Source organism: Euleptes europaea, chromosome 6, assembly GCF_029931775.1.
Source record: "Euleptes europaea isolate rEulEur1 chromosome 6, rEulEur1.hap1, whole genome shotgun sequence".
Classification (NCBI taxonomy): Eukaryota; Metazoa; Chordata; class Lepidosauria; order Squamata; family Sphaerodactylidae; genus Euleptes; species Euleptes europaea.
This window is the reverse complement of record NC_079317.1, coordinates 450,588-466,369: the sequence shown is the minus strand read 5'-3', so window position 1 is coordinate 466,369 and position 15,782 is coordinate 450,588. Positions and strand designations below refer to the sequence as shown.

Here is a 15,782-nt window from a genome sequence, read left to right as displayed (position 1 = left end):
TCGTCCCAACAGGCTCAGAATAGGCCATTCAACTGAGCTGAATGAGGCCCGGAAGGTTTTTCCATTCAGCCAGAATCTGTCCTTTGCCTCTACCGAGAAGCTTCTCTGCCATAGGCATGTACAGGAAAATGGGCTGGTAACTCAAGCCCACCTGGCTTCCAGTTCATTCTCCACCTAGAATCATAGAGTTGGGACCACCAGGTTCATCTAGTCCACCCCCCCTGCGCAAGGCAGGAATTTCACAACTACCTCCTACGCACACACCCAGCAACCCCTACTCCATGTCCAGAAGATGGCCAAGATGCCCTCCCTCTCATGAACTGCCTGAGGTCATAGAACAAGCACTGCTGACAGATGGCCACCTAGCCTCTGCTTCAAAACCTCCAGGGAAGGAGAGCTTACCACCTCCCGAGGAAGCCTGTTCCACTGAGGAACCGCTATAATTGTTAGAAAATTCCTCCTAATGTCTAGACGGAAACTCTTTTGATTTAATTTCACCGTTGGCTCTGGTCCGACCTTCTGGAGCAACAGAAAACAACTCGGCACCCTCCTCTATATGACAGCCCTTCAAGTACTTGAACATGGTTCTCATCTCCCCTCTCAGTCTTCTCCTCTTCAGGCTAAACATACCCAGCTCCTTCAACCTTTCCTCATAGGACTTGGTCTCCAGACCCCTCACCATCTTTGTTGCCCTCCTCTGGACATGTTCCAACTTGTCTACATCCATCTTAAATTGCAGTGCCCCAAACCGAACACAATACACCTGACACAGACGAACACTTCCTCGCCGATTCTACCCACTGAGATATGCACTCCTTCACCAAGAGGTCCCTGCGTGAGAAAGTGATACATTCTGTGTCCTCTTTACACCTCAGCACATCTGGACACACGTCCAGGTGGAGGAACGGACCCCACGGGGCATCTGAGGGAGACAGAGCCGAGGGCCAGAGCCAGCTTCCTCACCCCCAAAGCAAAGCCCCCTCTTCTCCATCTGTGCGCATTCGACGCCTCCCGCCTGAAATTCAGAACCCGAAAATGAACGGCTGCAGTCGTGCAAATTAGGCCAATCAATACTGTGCTCCTCTACCGCAGCTGTAAAATGCACCCAGCCCAAATCTGCACCTGCTGGGCAGCCCTGGGAGCCACGGGAAAGGCTGGCTGACCTTCATCGCACAGGAGTTGCATCACAGAAAATTACCGCAGACAAAGAATGTTCTTCTACTACACTTTTAAATACCATTCTGGACGTTTGTGCCGACGGAGGGTTGCCAATCTCTGCTTTTGTGAGCCACCTGGAGTCCCCTCACAAAGATGGAGTATAAATGCTTTAATAAAATACGTGGTGATAGCCACCAGCTTTAAAAGAGAACAAGGGGGGGTCCTGCAAGGACTTGTGGGGGGCATCTCATTACGCCCCTAAACCCCCTACCCTACGGTCTCCTCTTCCCCTTCCCTGTCAGTCCCCCATAGCCCTTTCCCTGCTTCCTTCTCTCCTTCCAGCCGACCTACCATCATCACACACCCCTTCAGCCTCCCCTCCTCCCCTCCCCTCCCCCTGGCAGCCTCTCCCCAGGAAACCTCTGGCCAGGTTGTGCGGCAGCCACGGCTTCCAGGATGGACCCAGCCAAGCTCAAGAGGTGGTTGAGCTCTCCTTCCCTGGAGGTTTTGAAGCAGAGGCTAGATGGCCATCTGTCAGCAATGCTGATTCCATGACCTGGGGCAGATCTTGAGAGGGAGGGCGTCTTGGCCATTTTCTAGGCATGGAGTAGGGGGGGTCACTGGGTGTGTGGGGGGGAGGCAGTCGTGAGTTTCCTGCATTGTGCAGAGGGTTGGACTAGATGACTCTGGTGGTCCCTTCCAACTCTATGATTCTAAGCTGCTGAGGTGATTGTTCTGGAACTGTCTCCCCAGGGAGACACGTCTGTCCCCTTCTGTGGCCGTCTTCCACCGGCGGGCGAAGTCTTTTTTGTTTCATTTGGCATTCCCTCAGTGATCCCTCCTTCTTGGCCAACATTTTAATTGCTGTTTTTATGTCTTTATATGAATTTTAGCTCTGTTTTTAATGGGGTGTGTGCGTGTGCGTTTGGGGGGGGCGGTCATTATCCCCAATGTATGGTGGTGGTTATTCTTTGTTCATTTCTTTTTGTTTTAGATTTTGGCTTCCTTCAAGTTCTACAGAAATCTCCCCATCTGTCCCTGGTTTCATTGTGAGGATTTTATAAAATCCAAACCCTAAGGCCTGGTTCAGAATTAGTTTTTTGATTAAAACAATCCATGAAGGAGGATCAGTTAAAATATGGCTATTACCCATGGATGTTACACGAACAAATCACACTCCGCAGTGCACCTCTGGACCCCAGACATGGGAGACTAAACAGAAGAAGAGGGCTTTTGCTTTCATCTCCAGTTTCAGGAACCAGTTTCAGGCCAGCCACCCTTTAAAACAGGAGGGACCCCTGGGTTTACTGGATACTGGGTGAAATCCAGCCAGGCACTTCCTGGGTTCTTACAATGTCTTCCCACAGGACAGAGTCCCAAATTCATAGGGGGCCAAGGCCAGGGCTCAGGGGCAGAGGATCGGCTTTGCATACAGAAATTCCCAGTCTCACGATGTTACAAGCATTAGATCGTAGCTGCTGGCAAAGGCCTTTCTTCGTCAGTCAATGGAGACAAGGCTGACCTGGACAATACCAAGGAGCGGGCCCAGCAGCAGGCAGCTTCACAGGTGCGCTACCCAACTGGGAGGGGCTGTGGCTCAGTGGCAGAGCATCTGCTTGGCACGCAAAGGTCCCAGGTTCAACCCCCGGCATCTCCAGTTACAGGGACTAGGCAAGTAGGTGATGTGAAAGACCCCTGCTTGAGACCCTGGAGAGCCGCTGATTCAGTGTGTGTTCATGGTCTGGCAATACAAGAGCTCTCTAAAAACATGGAGAAGCACCACTGGGTTGGAAAACAAAAAGCCACGGCACCCTCCTCTGCACGCTGTGTTTTGAGCCCCACTCCAGATTTCAATCCCTTGTCTGTCCTGTCTCACCCGCCCCCCCTTCCCGATTAACGGCCCAGGTCACCGCACCTCCAGAGGGACGGGGGTGGTGAGATCCTGCCCAGCACAACAGCCGCCCTGATCAAGGTTAGCGTCACCGCCGTTCACAAGCAGGGAGCTCAAGCCAACACCCTGAGCCCGTCTATAAATGCAAGCAGGAAGCCGAACGAGGCCAAGGTGAAAGGAAGATTATCCTCCGGCATCCCATCACAGGCCTTTGCACCACCCAAGGAAAGAGCAACTCAGGTCTGCTCCTCTGCCTCGGCAATCCCAATTAGCTGCCTAATGCTACAGCTGTGCCTTGGAGGGGCAGGGGCACCCTGCCGTCCCCGGGCGAAAATCAGAACCTCTCCTGCCTCTTTTCCTGCCTGCCACAAGCACCGCTCTTCCAACGCTTCCTCAGGGCTTCCCCATCTTTCACTGGGATGGACCATGCTGCTATTTAGGGTTCAGTCCCACTCCCCAAGCTGGAATCCACCCCCCCTCTCTTCCTGCCAGCTGATGAGGACGGCCACTTGGTAGTTGGGCCCACAAGGCGGGCAGCAGAGGTCTGTGTTCAGAGCAGACCTCGGTGCCGGCCCCGACCTGAAACCTCCCTTTGGTGTTATTCTACCAGATGTTCTTTCCACTCCTAGAAGAGGAAGGGGAGAGGAGGGGAAACGGCAACTTTGGATGCACGCTCCTTTGCAAGAGCAGGTGTTTCTGAAACATTAGGAGCTAAAAGATGATTTTTTAATCAAAACATTGGATTTTTGAAAAATTGATAAAATGCTTTTTGAGGAAAAATCTGTCTAAAGATAATTTTGTACTTAAGAAACATTATCCAAAGGTTATTAATAATGAAAAAATGATTTGTTTTTAAATTAAACATTGCTTGAATATATAGCCTCATGCTACATGTAGCATGAGGCTGTATATTCATGCAATGTTTAATTGTTTTGGTAAATGAACTCCATTAATCCATTCACAACATTATTGTCCTGAATGCCGGCAGACCTGAGGGCCAGAGGCAGACAGCGTAGCCAGTCAGCAGTCCGAGGGTCGCTACCGGGCTGTTGTAGGTCTAGATCCAAAGTGAAGTCCAAATGCCACATTAAAGTCCATTCTAAAGTCAACGTCACAAGAGTATCCGGAGATGTCAGAGTCAAACGAGAACACAGGGTGGTGATAACAAGTTGTTCCCAGACAGGCCTGGATGCGAGTGCCTGCCTAAATGGGCCTAGGGTGAACCAGCTGCTGCTTGTTCCTTTGACTCAGCATTCCCTGATGGGTGAAGCTCATTAGCCTCATCACTGTCAGCAGGGAGTGCTCTTTGCTGGGCCTGCAGTCTAGTGCAGGAGTGCTCTGAACCTTTGGCGCCTCTGCTCCAGCAGCTTTGGGAGGCTCTCTGGTGGCACTGCCGGCGGCTGGCACTCTGACACAGGTGAGTCCGCCTGGGGCGGTTGCAGGCACTGGGGGAACTCACCTGTCTGGGACTGCTCAGCCTGCTGCTGTTTCTCCCTTCCACTGCCTGTTGCTTCAAGGTCCTCTTCATCTGAGGAAGCCTCAGCAGGCTGCCCCATGAGAGCCAGCATGGTGTAGTGGTTAATAACGGTGGTTTGGAGTGGTGGACTCTGATCTGGAGAACCGGGTTTGATTCCCCGCTCCTCCACATGAAGCCAGCTGGGTGACCTTGGGCTAGTCACAGCTCTCTTCGAGCTCTCTCAGCCTCACCTACCTCACCGGGTGTCTGTTGCGGGGGTGAGGGGAGGGAAAGTGATTGTATGCTGGTTTGATTCTTCGTTAAGTGGTAGATAAAGTCGGCATATAAAAACCAACTCTTCTTCTTCTTATGCTTTTCCAGAGGTTTCTGTAAAGGTTATTTTGAGCAATTTTTCTATTGAGAAGATATTATCACAGATGCTTAGTTTTGCGGTTCTCAAAACTATGAATTTGTGCCTGCAGAGATAACATGCCTCTTCTTCACAGCAAAAATGTTATAAAACAAACGGAGTAGAGAAAAAGACCTTAATTCCATTGTTCCTTGCAAATCTATGTACACAGAATCAACCCCTTATCTATTAAGTACTAAGTTTCAAGAAGTCCAATGAACAGAAGATTGTTTGGAGTGGAATAGATCTGCACAAAGAGCTAAGTGAGAGGAAGGAGGGGGCAAGCAGTAAAAATGAAAGTGAAACCTTTTGAGCAGAATTCTCCACAAGTCTTGGGATCTTTGTGTGCAGAGCCTGAGGTTTATCATACTATTTTCTCCCTAGAAGAGAAAACCTATAATGGCAGCAGGCCATAAAAGAGACCCAGTTAGGGAATATTTTAATGAAGTTCCTCTACCTATGGGTTAGAGGAACACCGCAACAAAGAAATGCAAAGGCCTGATGGCCTGAATGAAACAACATCATGAAAATCGTGAAAATCTAGTCTTACTGACTAGTGATTTTAAACGGTTTGATTTAAATCAAATCCACCCTGATCAAAAGACCCATTTTATGTGTGGGTGGAAATATATGTAATGCATTCTGCAACAACTTCACTCAAACTAGGAATCTGCTATGCCTGTCACTCCTAGACATTTTCATCTAGCCCTTCCTGTACGGATCTCCCAGCAGTCGACATGGTTCTCTGTACCGTTAGACCTCACAACCCTGTAAGGCTACCCAGTGAGTTTCACAGCCGAGGGAGGATCTGAACCTGGGTCTCTCAGATCCGAGCAAAACACTCTAATCGCTACCCCACTCCGGTGAGATGGCGGTACAACCCCCCACACCTTATTTCTCACTCCTCCTCTGCATTCTGCACCGCGGCAGCGGCTCTCTAGGGTCTCAGGCAGAAAAGGGTCTTTCACATCACCTACTCGCCTAGTCCCTTTAACCGGAGACGCAGGGGATTGAACCGGGGACCTTCTGCATGCCAAGCAGATGCTCTACCGCTGAACCACGGCCCCTCCCCAACACAGAGTCCTGAAAAGTGTTTGTTAGAGGAAAGCCATCCCCACTTCCTCTGGCAAAGCAGTATTGCAGCAGCGTAACTGGCTACAATACTGTCCTAAAATATCACTTTAAAAAGCATTTCATTGAACATTCTGGGCAATAAAACGTTGCCTAAAAGGCTGCTTGAGATTTCCAAGGCTGACGACTCCTCTGAGGCTGCAAAGTCCTCCATGGGAGGCACAAACGGGCATCCCCATCTCCGCATGTGCCAGCCTGGCATCACAACAGAGAGAAAAAGAGCCTTGCGTACACAGAAATAATTTGGAAATGCACAGATATACTAACACGCTGGGTACTTCCATGAGTCGCCAAGCACAAAGACAGGAGCGGCAGGGCTTTGCACACCCAGCCTCTGCCGTTTTTCCCTTCAGAAGCCCCGCTGCTCCCTCTGTTTCTGCGTCACGTAGACAATATGCTTGAAATGGCTGTGTTTCTAGGCCAAAAAGAGCCAAAGACCTACAGCATGAGGGGGCGAGGAGGGCAAGCCCAGAAGCTGGAGAGCATGCCAGGACCACGGGTGAAATCCGACAAGTCCTTGCCAATAGATGCCCCACCTGCTGTGAACTCCTGGCCTTGAGAACAGCAGGAAGGAACATTACTCTGAAAGACACTAGCAGGACCGATGACAGGAGGAAGGTCAGTCCATAACCCTGCTTGAGGATTTTTGCAAGGGGCTGGGTATAAAATAAATGTTGCAGCAGTGGAAACAAGGGGAGCAAATCTCCGCATCCAGTAGAAACAAGGAGTGGGAACACGGGCAATTTGTTGACGTCCATACATGGAGTGTGTACATCCCTAAAATTGCCAGTGGTACCTCAGATAAGAGGATATCTTATCGCTTCAGAGAAGACTGGCAGAATCCCAACACATGAGGATTTGCACTTCTACCTGAGAGGGCCTACCCAGGCCAGGAAGAACATAAGAACTTAAGAAAGAACATCAGAAGGGCCCTGCTGGATCAGACCAAGGCCCATCGAGTCCACCAGTCTGTTCACATAGTGGCCAGCCAGATGCCTCTAGGAAGCCCACAAACAAGAAGGTATCGACCCCCAGGAACCAGCTGTGAACCCTGACCCAAAGCAGGAGAGAGGCCCCCTAAGCCTGCCCTCCCTTCCACAGAGGGAGACAAGCACCCATTTGGGAGCTCAGGGGCATCCCAAGAGCAGACTCCCAAATGTCCTGCCAGGTAGGAAGGGCCAGCCACCCCTTGACCCACCCACCCCCCAAAATCCGGTACGCAGAAGGAACTTTCCTGCTCAGGCAAAGCAGCATTTCTAAGCATTGGCAGACCCTCCATGAACCTCTCTTGTCCTTTTTAAAACCATCTGCAATCTCAACACCTCATGGAAATAAATCCTTAAAACTGCACTCGTTCCTCCTGTCAGATGGCTTCACTGAACAGCCCCAAGAGGCTTGTGCTTCAGGAGAGAAGGCAAGGGAGCCATTTCACGCCACGTGGCGTCTGTCCTTCCTTTAAAGTGTGAAGGACCACCTCTCTGGGCAAAACACGCTCCATCCCATAAATCATTTGGGGAGGGTCATGGCTCAGTAGCAGAGTACCTGCTCTGCAAACAGAACATCCCAGGTTTGGGTCCCAGCATCTCCAGTTCAGGGGATCAAGTAGTCGGTGATGTGATGAACCTCCACCAGAGACCCCTGGAGAGCTGCCACCAGTCAGAGGAGGCAAGAATGACCTGGGTGGACTCTGGACTTCTACTAAGGTAGTTCATCTATTCATATCTGCGTTCTCATTTCTGTTGGCCCTTTCTATAGCTTCTCCAATTCTAGAATATCTTTTTAAGGGACGGGAAGAGCCAACTCCAAGACCTCGGGCAGAGATCCTTCACATCACCTACCACTTCATCCTTTTACTAGGAGATGCAGGGGATTGAACCTGGGACCTTATCATAGAATCATAGAGTGGGAAGGGGCCATACAGGCCATCTAGTCCAACCCCCTGCTCAATGCAGGATCAGCCTAGAGCATCCCTGACAAGTGCTTGTCCAGCTGCTGCTTAAAGACGGCCAGTGAGGGGGAAAAGCTCACCCACCTCCCTAGGGAGCTGATTCCACTGTTGAACAACCCTTACTGTAAAAAAAAAAAATTCCTGAAACTTTCTGCATGCCAAAGAAAAGCTCTACCACTGAGCCACATCCCCTCCTTTCGCAGGCACATATGACACCCAATGGAAGGCGGCCAAGCAAAAGAGAACCAAGCAGGTTGACAGGAGGATGCTGAGATTCGTCTAAAGCTCATAGGTGTTGAGCACCCAGGGCCGTAAGAAGCTCAAGTAAAACCCCTGAGAAATCCCAGCCACTCACAGTGTACAACTGCTTGCACGGATCCTCCCACAATGAGAAAAGAGTCACAGATTAAGCAGTTTATTTCAGGTGAAGTGACGTTATTTTCACAGACCAAAGGAATCACCAGCCACTGATAACAAACACCTCAGACGGCACTCCGACCATGCACAAAAGAATAAAAGCCAGAGAATCAAACTGAGAAACAAGAAAAAATAGACCGTGCCCCCCACCCCCGCACACACCCTCCCGCTTCAGCTCAGCAGAGCGCATGACTGAGACACACCCAAGCAATTCAGACAGTTCTCTGGACTATTGGAAGAGGACAAATATCAGCAGTTCCTCAACCCGGGCCATTATTTTCAGGCAGAAGCCCAAGATTCTCAAGTTCTCACCGACTTTAATTTGACAATGTGAGCACAAGGTGTCATGAATGAGCCCATTAACTTTCTTCAGAAGAAAATGGGCTCTGGCGAACCCCCAAGCCGGAGAATCCCCCGGCCTTTCCTTCCTCAGCGCAACCCGCCCTATCTCCGTCTCGCCACCCCTCCCTGAGGGGCCTTCCTGGAGCCTCGGAAGCCCTCAGGGCTCCAATGTCTCCCGCTGGCCTGCCGGGGGTCCAGCACTAGGACAAGCCTGAAGTGGCCCCACATCCCGCAGGGGCCAAAGACCCCCCTCCCCAAAACACTGTCACACTGGACATTTGGCAGAGCCTCCCTTGAACCACGTCCAGTTCCGATGGTTCTGGTTCAAGGTGGAGATGCAAGGGGAGGGGTTGTGGCTCAGTGGTAGAGCCTCTGCTTGGCATGCAGAAGGTCCCAGGTTCAATCCCCGGCACCTCCAGTTAAAGGGACTAGGCAAGTAGGTGATGAGAAAGACCTCTGCCTGAGTCCCTGGAGAGCTGCTGCTGGTCTCAGTAGACAATAGTGACTTTGATGAACCCAGGGTCCGATTCAGTAGAAGGCAGCTACATGTGTGTTCCTTCATGTGTTCAAGATGCAGCTGGGAATGGGAACCCTCCCCTACACAAGAAACAAGCTGGGGGGTGGGGAGAGAGCAGAGGTGCCCAGGAGGAGCCCGTGATGAGCTGGCCGGCCTTCCACCCACCAGTTCCCCTCTTCCACTGCAGACCCCCACGCTGGGCCCAGCACTGTACCCAGGGGGCAGTTTGAACCTTAGGGACAGACCCCATCCGCAGGCTTCACTCCACTTGTAGTTGAGTTCGAGCCACTGCCTTTTGCGTCAGAGAGCAGCCATGTTGGTCTGCAGCAGAAGAGCGGGATTCAAGTCCGGCAGCACCTTAGAGACTGCCAAGATTTTCGGGGTATGAGCTTTCGAGAGTCAAAGCTCCTTTCATCAGATATGAAGAGTGGACATGTTCATGGAAGAGAAGGCTATCCATAGCTATGAGTCAAAATGGATACTAGTCATGGTGCATCCCTATTCCCTCCAGTGTCAGATGAGCATGCCTATTATCTTAAGTGCTGAGGAACGCAAGCAGGATAAATGCTGCTGCAGTCGTCTTGTTTGGGGGCTTCCTGGAGGCCCCTGGTTGGCCACTGTGCGAACAGATTGCTGGACTTGATGGGCCTTCTTGGTCTGATCCAGCATGACCTTTCTTATGTTCTTATAGAGGACATGGTGACCAATGGCTACTAGTCATGATGCACACCTATTATGTCCAGGATCAGAGAAGCATGTGTATTATCTTAGGTGCTGTGGAAGACAGGCAGGATAATGCTGCTGCAGTCGTCTTGTTTGTGGGCTTCCTGGAGGCACCTGGTTGAACAGACTGCTGGACTTGATGGGCCTTCATCTGATCCAGCAGGGCCTTTCTTACGTTCTTATGAAGATACCATATCTTCGCCAGATACGGAGCTTTGACTCTCGAAAGCTCATACCCCGCAAATCTTGTCGGTCTCTAAGGTGCTACCGGACTCAAATCTAGTTTCATCTGGTGATCATTTCAGAAAATGTCTTTTCCCCCGTGCAGATGCCAGGGCTGCTTTTTTTGCAGGGTAAGGAAAAGGGAGGGTTTTTAACTCTTTTCCCCAGCCAATTTCCTGCTGGAAAAAAGCCCTCTAACCCCACCCACCCACACTTGGGGAAAAAAATACAGGTAACCGGCTGAGCTTATAATGGGGGAAAGTTCCAGAAATCCAGAATGGGGAGGAGGACGCAGCCCGGGGGGCCACATGGGGCTCCCTCCAGCATCACTCTGCGTCACTGAACCCCTCAGTGGTCAAGGAGGAGGCAGCCAGACAAAAATATGTTGAGTAAACAGGGGAGTTATTTGCTTGCCTTTTTGAACCAGGATCAAAATTTGTACTTGAGAAGGAATTTATTTGCCTCACCAAATGGTTCTCTACCCTGACCTGGATAGCCCTGGATAGCCTGATCTCCGAAGCTACGCAGGGTCAGCCCTGGTTAGTACTTAGATGGGAGACCACCAAGCAGGGTTGATTAAAAAATCAATAGTTTTTTTAAATTAAAAAAATCTGATTTTTTTATTTACCGGTAAATCAGATTTTTAAAATTTAAATCGGATTTTTTTGATAAATGCTTTTTGAGAAAAAATCTATTTCAGATACATCATGAAATAAGGATTAGTTTTTACTTATGTAGCATGAGGGTGCATACTGATGCAATGCTTACATTTTTTTGGTAAATGAATTCCATTAATCCATTCATAATGTCATGCTCTTCCAAAGGTTTCTATGAGATTATTTTGGGCAATTTTTCTATCGAGAAGATATTATCACAGATGCTTGGTTTTGCAATTCTCAAAACTGATAATTTGTATCTGCATAACATTCACAGCAAAAATGTTATAAAATGTTATAAAATGAACATACAGAGTAGAGAAAAAGACCTTAATCCCATTGCTTCTTTGCAAATCCAAGTACACAGAATCAACCCCCTTATCCCTTAAGTGCTAAGTTTCAAAAAGTTCAATTGATAGAAGATTGATTGGAATGGAACAGATCTGCACAATGAGCTAAGTGTGAGTAGGGAGGGGCAAGCAGTAAAAATGAAAGTGAAACCATTTGAGCAGAACACGCCACAAGTCTTGGGATCATTCAATGTATAGCCTGAGGTTTCTCATATTACTCTCTCCCTGGAAGAGAAAACCTATAATGGCAGCAGGCCGTAAAAGAGACCCAGTTTGGGAATATTTTAATGAGGTTCTTCTACCTATGGGTAAGGCAGGCATGTGTGCAAAATGCAAACACCGCAACAAAAAATTCAAGGCCTGGGGGCCGGAAACAACATCTCCAGAAGTGCTGTTTATGTAGAAAACCACGATTTACTGACTAGTGATTTAAATCATAAAAATCTAGTCTTACTGACTACTGATTTAAATCATGATTAAATTCAATTTGATTTAAATCAAATCCACCCTGTCACCAAGGAAGCCCAGGGTTTCTTCGCAGAGGCAGGCAATGGCAAACCCCATCTGTGTATCTTTTGTCCTGAACTGGATGGCCCAGTAAAGCCCAATCTCATCAGATCTTGCAAGCTAAGCGGGGTGGGCCCTGGTTAGTACTTGGATGGGAGACCGCCCAGGAAGGTCCAGGGTTGCTTCACAGAGGCTGGTAACCGCCAACCACAAAGTTACTTGGATAAATTATTGGGGACTGTGGTGTGTACTGTTGTGCAGGGTTTGTTGTGGGTTGGTTCCTGTTGTGTGATTCTGCATCACTGAATGTGTCCTGTCCTGAGTTAGAGCCAGCTTTATCAGACCCATGGCAGGGGGGCAGCCTGAGCATGTGTGGGGCAGGGTGTTGCAAAAAGAGGCTGGTTTAAACTCCCCACCACCACCTTTCTACTGTGAATACAAACGCACTGGCCTAAGACAGACATTTCGACGTCTCTGAAGAAGTGAGCTCTAATTCGAGAAAACGTGAACACTGACTGGAGTCGGTGTTGTTTGCTGTCAGGTTCTGCTGATCTCCTGTTTTATTCCACTGTCTGGCTGAAGACTGTGGGCAGAGAACAGGGCCCAATGAAAAGCTGCTACTAGTGCATCACAGGTATCTCAACCTGATCTACCTCACAGGGCTGTTGTGGAGATAAAACGAGGAAGGGAATCCCACGTATCCCAGGCTTGACTCCATGCAGGAAGGGGGGGGGTAAAAGATGCACAAGGCAGGTAAATCAATGACAAGATCTGAATCTGCACAAAGCGACCGGACCGGGAGTCTCCGGCAAAGCATCTCTGAGGCTCCAGCGTCAGCACAGCACAACCATGGATGTGTCTCCTTGGAAGCCGCCCCCTACTCAAGTCAGTGGGGGGGGGCATGCTCCCAAGCCCATAAGCCAAGGACTGCACCCCAAACACAACATCCTACCCATGATGGACTCTGCTCTAAGCTCTCCAGGTGGCTGTGGGGGGGGGGGAGACCCCTTTCCTTCCTAGACAAGCTGGAGGAGGGCAGGCCTTTGCTCTCCCCTCCAGCCCCACTAGTCCAACTCCAACCTCCAGGGACGCTCCTCTCCCCTCAGAAAAGGAGAAGGAAGGGCAGATCCTCCAACCCGAGACCCCACCTTGAATGCATGTTGCCCATAACACAGGCAAAAAATGTCCATCGGATTCTCTTCCACTGGCCAGGCTCTTCCTGTCAGCAACGGGGGGGGGGCTCAGAGGTGCTTTGGCTCCTCTGGCGCCCAGATATAGGGCCGCTTGCCATTGCTTCCCAGCGCGAGCCCCCTTCCCAGCCGGCTGCCAGTCTCCTCTTTCCTCTGCACGCGGAGCAGCCCTCGGGCAGCGTGGCAGCGGCACCAGCTCCCGCAGACGGCGGGCAGGCAGGCAGGCAGGCGCGCGTCCCTCCAAGGTTTGTTGTTCTGTTCTAAAGCAGAGTCTATTTCAGGCTCAAGGGTGCCGGAGAGGAGAGGGAGAGGCGAGCCGTGGCCCAATCCCGGCTCGCCTTGGCCTCCTTCTTGGGGAATGACTGATGGGCAGGTTAGAGACAAAGCCCGGCCAGGAGATGCGACGGGTGCGTTTAATCCGTGCCAGGCCCCGAGGCCGTGGGGCCCGGCACCCGCCCCCGATTCAGACAACGGCTGGTCTTGTTCCTGGAAGGATCTGGCTAAACACACGCTCAGCCCCGCCTGAGCGACAGGCCCTGTGTGTGGGACACGCACAGCTCCCTGACACCACAACACTCCAACAGCAGCTCAAGCTTGGCTCAGCCTGCTAAGCACAAAGCCATCCCACTGCCCGGACAGGATGTTTTGCCCTGACGGGATCCCACAGATTTTTCTACACAACCAGCCCTGTTTTTTCAGGCCTTCAAGCTATTAGGCCCGCAAAAGCCTCCATGTTCCAAGGCAGCCTCCGGACGGCCCTCCTCAGCCGGCCCCAGGGGTGGCTCATTTCCTGCTGTGCAGGCAGCCTGTGGAGACAAGGCGGGGTGACAGGGGGCTGGACTAGATGGCCCCTGAGTGCCTTCTAGGTTGATAGGGTGCTTATGCAACTCTTCACGCATTATCTGAGCAACGAACACAACAGGCCTGGAGATGGGGACGGAGGCCACAGGGGCTCACCCAACACCTCCTTACGAGTGACGAGATGCGCACGCGCATGAACGCATGAGGCTGCCGTAGACTGAATGGACGCCCTGGCCCATCAAAGGCCGTATCCTCTGCTCAGACTGGCAGCCGCTTCATACAGCCTCAGGCAGGGGTCTTTCACGTCACCTCCTGCCCGAGGCCCTTTCAACAGGAGATGCCGGGGATTGAACCTGGGACCTTCCGCATGCCAAGCAGGTGTTCTGCCACTGAGGCCCAAAGCAGGAGACTTTGCAGACCATACGGTTAGCTGCAGCCCCGAAACCACCACCACCACCACCACCCTGGACCCCAGACTTTTGCGCAGCTGTCCGGATGCAGTAAGAAGAAGAGTCTACAAAGAAAACAGGAAGGGGAGCCTGGGCAACTGAGCCCCAAACCCCGAAAGAGGAAGGTGACCTGGGACGCATCTAAAGACACCCCCCCCCCATGCAGGCACCCTCCTGGGAGAAATGGGCCTAAGCAAAGGCCCTCAAGCCTCAGCAAGATGGGGGGTAGTAGAACCTACACACACACACACCCCCAGCGCAAAGGGAAGGGCCGGCTTCTAGGGCCAAGCAACAGCAGCGAGGAGAGAGGAGGCGAGGAGGCAAGGAGCCCCCCCCTTGCCAAACACACCTGCCCGAGGCCCCACCCGGCCTGCTCCCTCTCCCCCAAGAGCAGCTCTGGGGTCCAGGCCCCAAGGGGCTCCCCTTCCCAGAGGCCCTCCCCCCACCCCGGACAGCTGTCCCCCAGGCTCACCTCTCTCCCAGCGCCCCTTGGCTGGGGGGCCCACAGCCCACGCCGGACCCCTCCCCTCCCCTCCAGTCGTTCTTTTCTAAGGCCAGCTGGGGGGGGGGCGGACCTCCGCAGAAAGAGTCTGCTCCCCCACCCCCGCCGATGCGCGGCTCATTCCCCCCCCCCATCAGCAGGGAGGCCCGCGGGAGGAGACTTCCGACCCCCCCCCCCACACACACACACCCTGCCTAACTGGGCCGCTGGCGGGAGAGGCGGCGCCTGGCCCCCCGCAGCAGCCCCGCCGACCCCCCCCCCGCCGCTCCGCTTCTCCTGGTGCACCAAGACAGCCGCGCAGCCGAACACGGGGAGGCACGGGGGGTCCCCCCTCCATTGGGGAGACCGCGGCTTGAGCCGAGCCCCGCACGCACACACGCACACCCCTCCCGGGGGAGACGGAGAAAACCCAACGCAGGGGGCCAGCCTCCCCCCCCCGCGCCAGCCTCCCCCCTCGGAGCGCCGTCCGGAGCCTGCCCGCCTCCCCGCCCGCCCGCCCGCCCGGCCGGCAGCTCCAAACGCGGCGCTGCAGCTCCCCCCACCTGCCGGACCCGCAGCAGCAGCAGCAGCAGCAGGCGGCGGAGGACGGAGGGGCGGCCGGCCGGCCGAGGACCCGGAGCCCCGAAAACCGGGGGGGCGGCGGGGGGGGGGGGCTGGCGCTTGTCCTGGGCCAGACTGCCAAGCCTCGCTCTCCCCCTCCCCCCCTCCCCGTGGGCGTTTTCCGTGCCGGGCGGCCCCGCAGGACGGGGCCGGGCCCTCCCCCGCCCGCGCGCGGCCCGCATCCCGGTGGGCGGTGGGCTGCAATGCAGCGGGGGGAGAGGGGCGCGGGGAGGGGCGCGGCGCGGCGCGGCTCACCTGCTGCCTCCCGGGGAATCGGGCCGCCCGGGGCGGCGCTCCCTCCTGCTCCGCCTGGCCGCGGCGGCCGTGGTCGCGCTGCTGCGAGGGGCGGCGGCGGCAGGGGGGGGCGCTCAGCTGCGGCCGCATCCTAGGGCGGGCGGGCGGGGGCCCGAGCGGCGCGGGTCGGGGCCGGGGCGCCCGGCCGGGGGGGCGCGCTCCGGCCGCGCCGCCCGGCCCATGGGGAGCGAGCGGGGGAGCGAGGGGGCCGGCGCCCGG

At 53.4% G+C, this 15,782-nt stretch overlaps 1 protein-coding gene across 1 annotated transcript in view; it reads right to left on the bottom strand.

The window, feature by feature from the left end:
- LRFN5 (leucine rich repeat and fibronectin type III domain containing 5) overlaps positions 1-15,563 on the bottom strand; it is an 85,556-nt gene extending 69,993 nt beyond the window's left edge. Inside the window, exon 1 of the mRNA XM_056851512.1 lies at positions 15,525-15,563. The gene's annotated coding sequence lies outside the window, so the exon portion shown is untranslated. The remainder of the gene's footprint in view (positions 1-15,524) is intronic.
- Between the last annotated feature and the right edge of the window lie 219 nt (positions 15,564-15,782).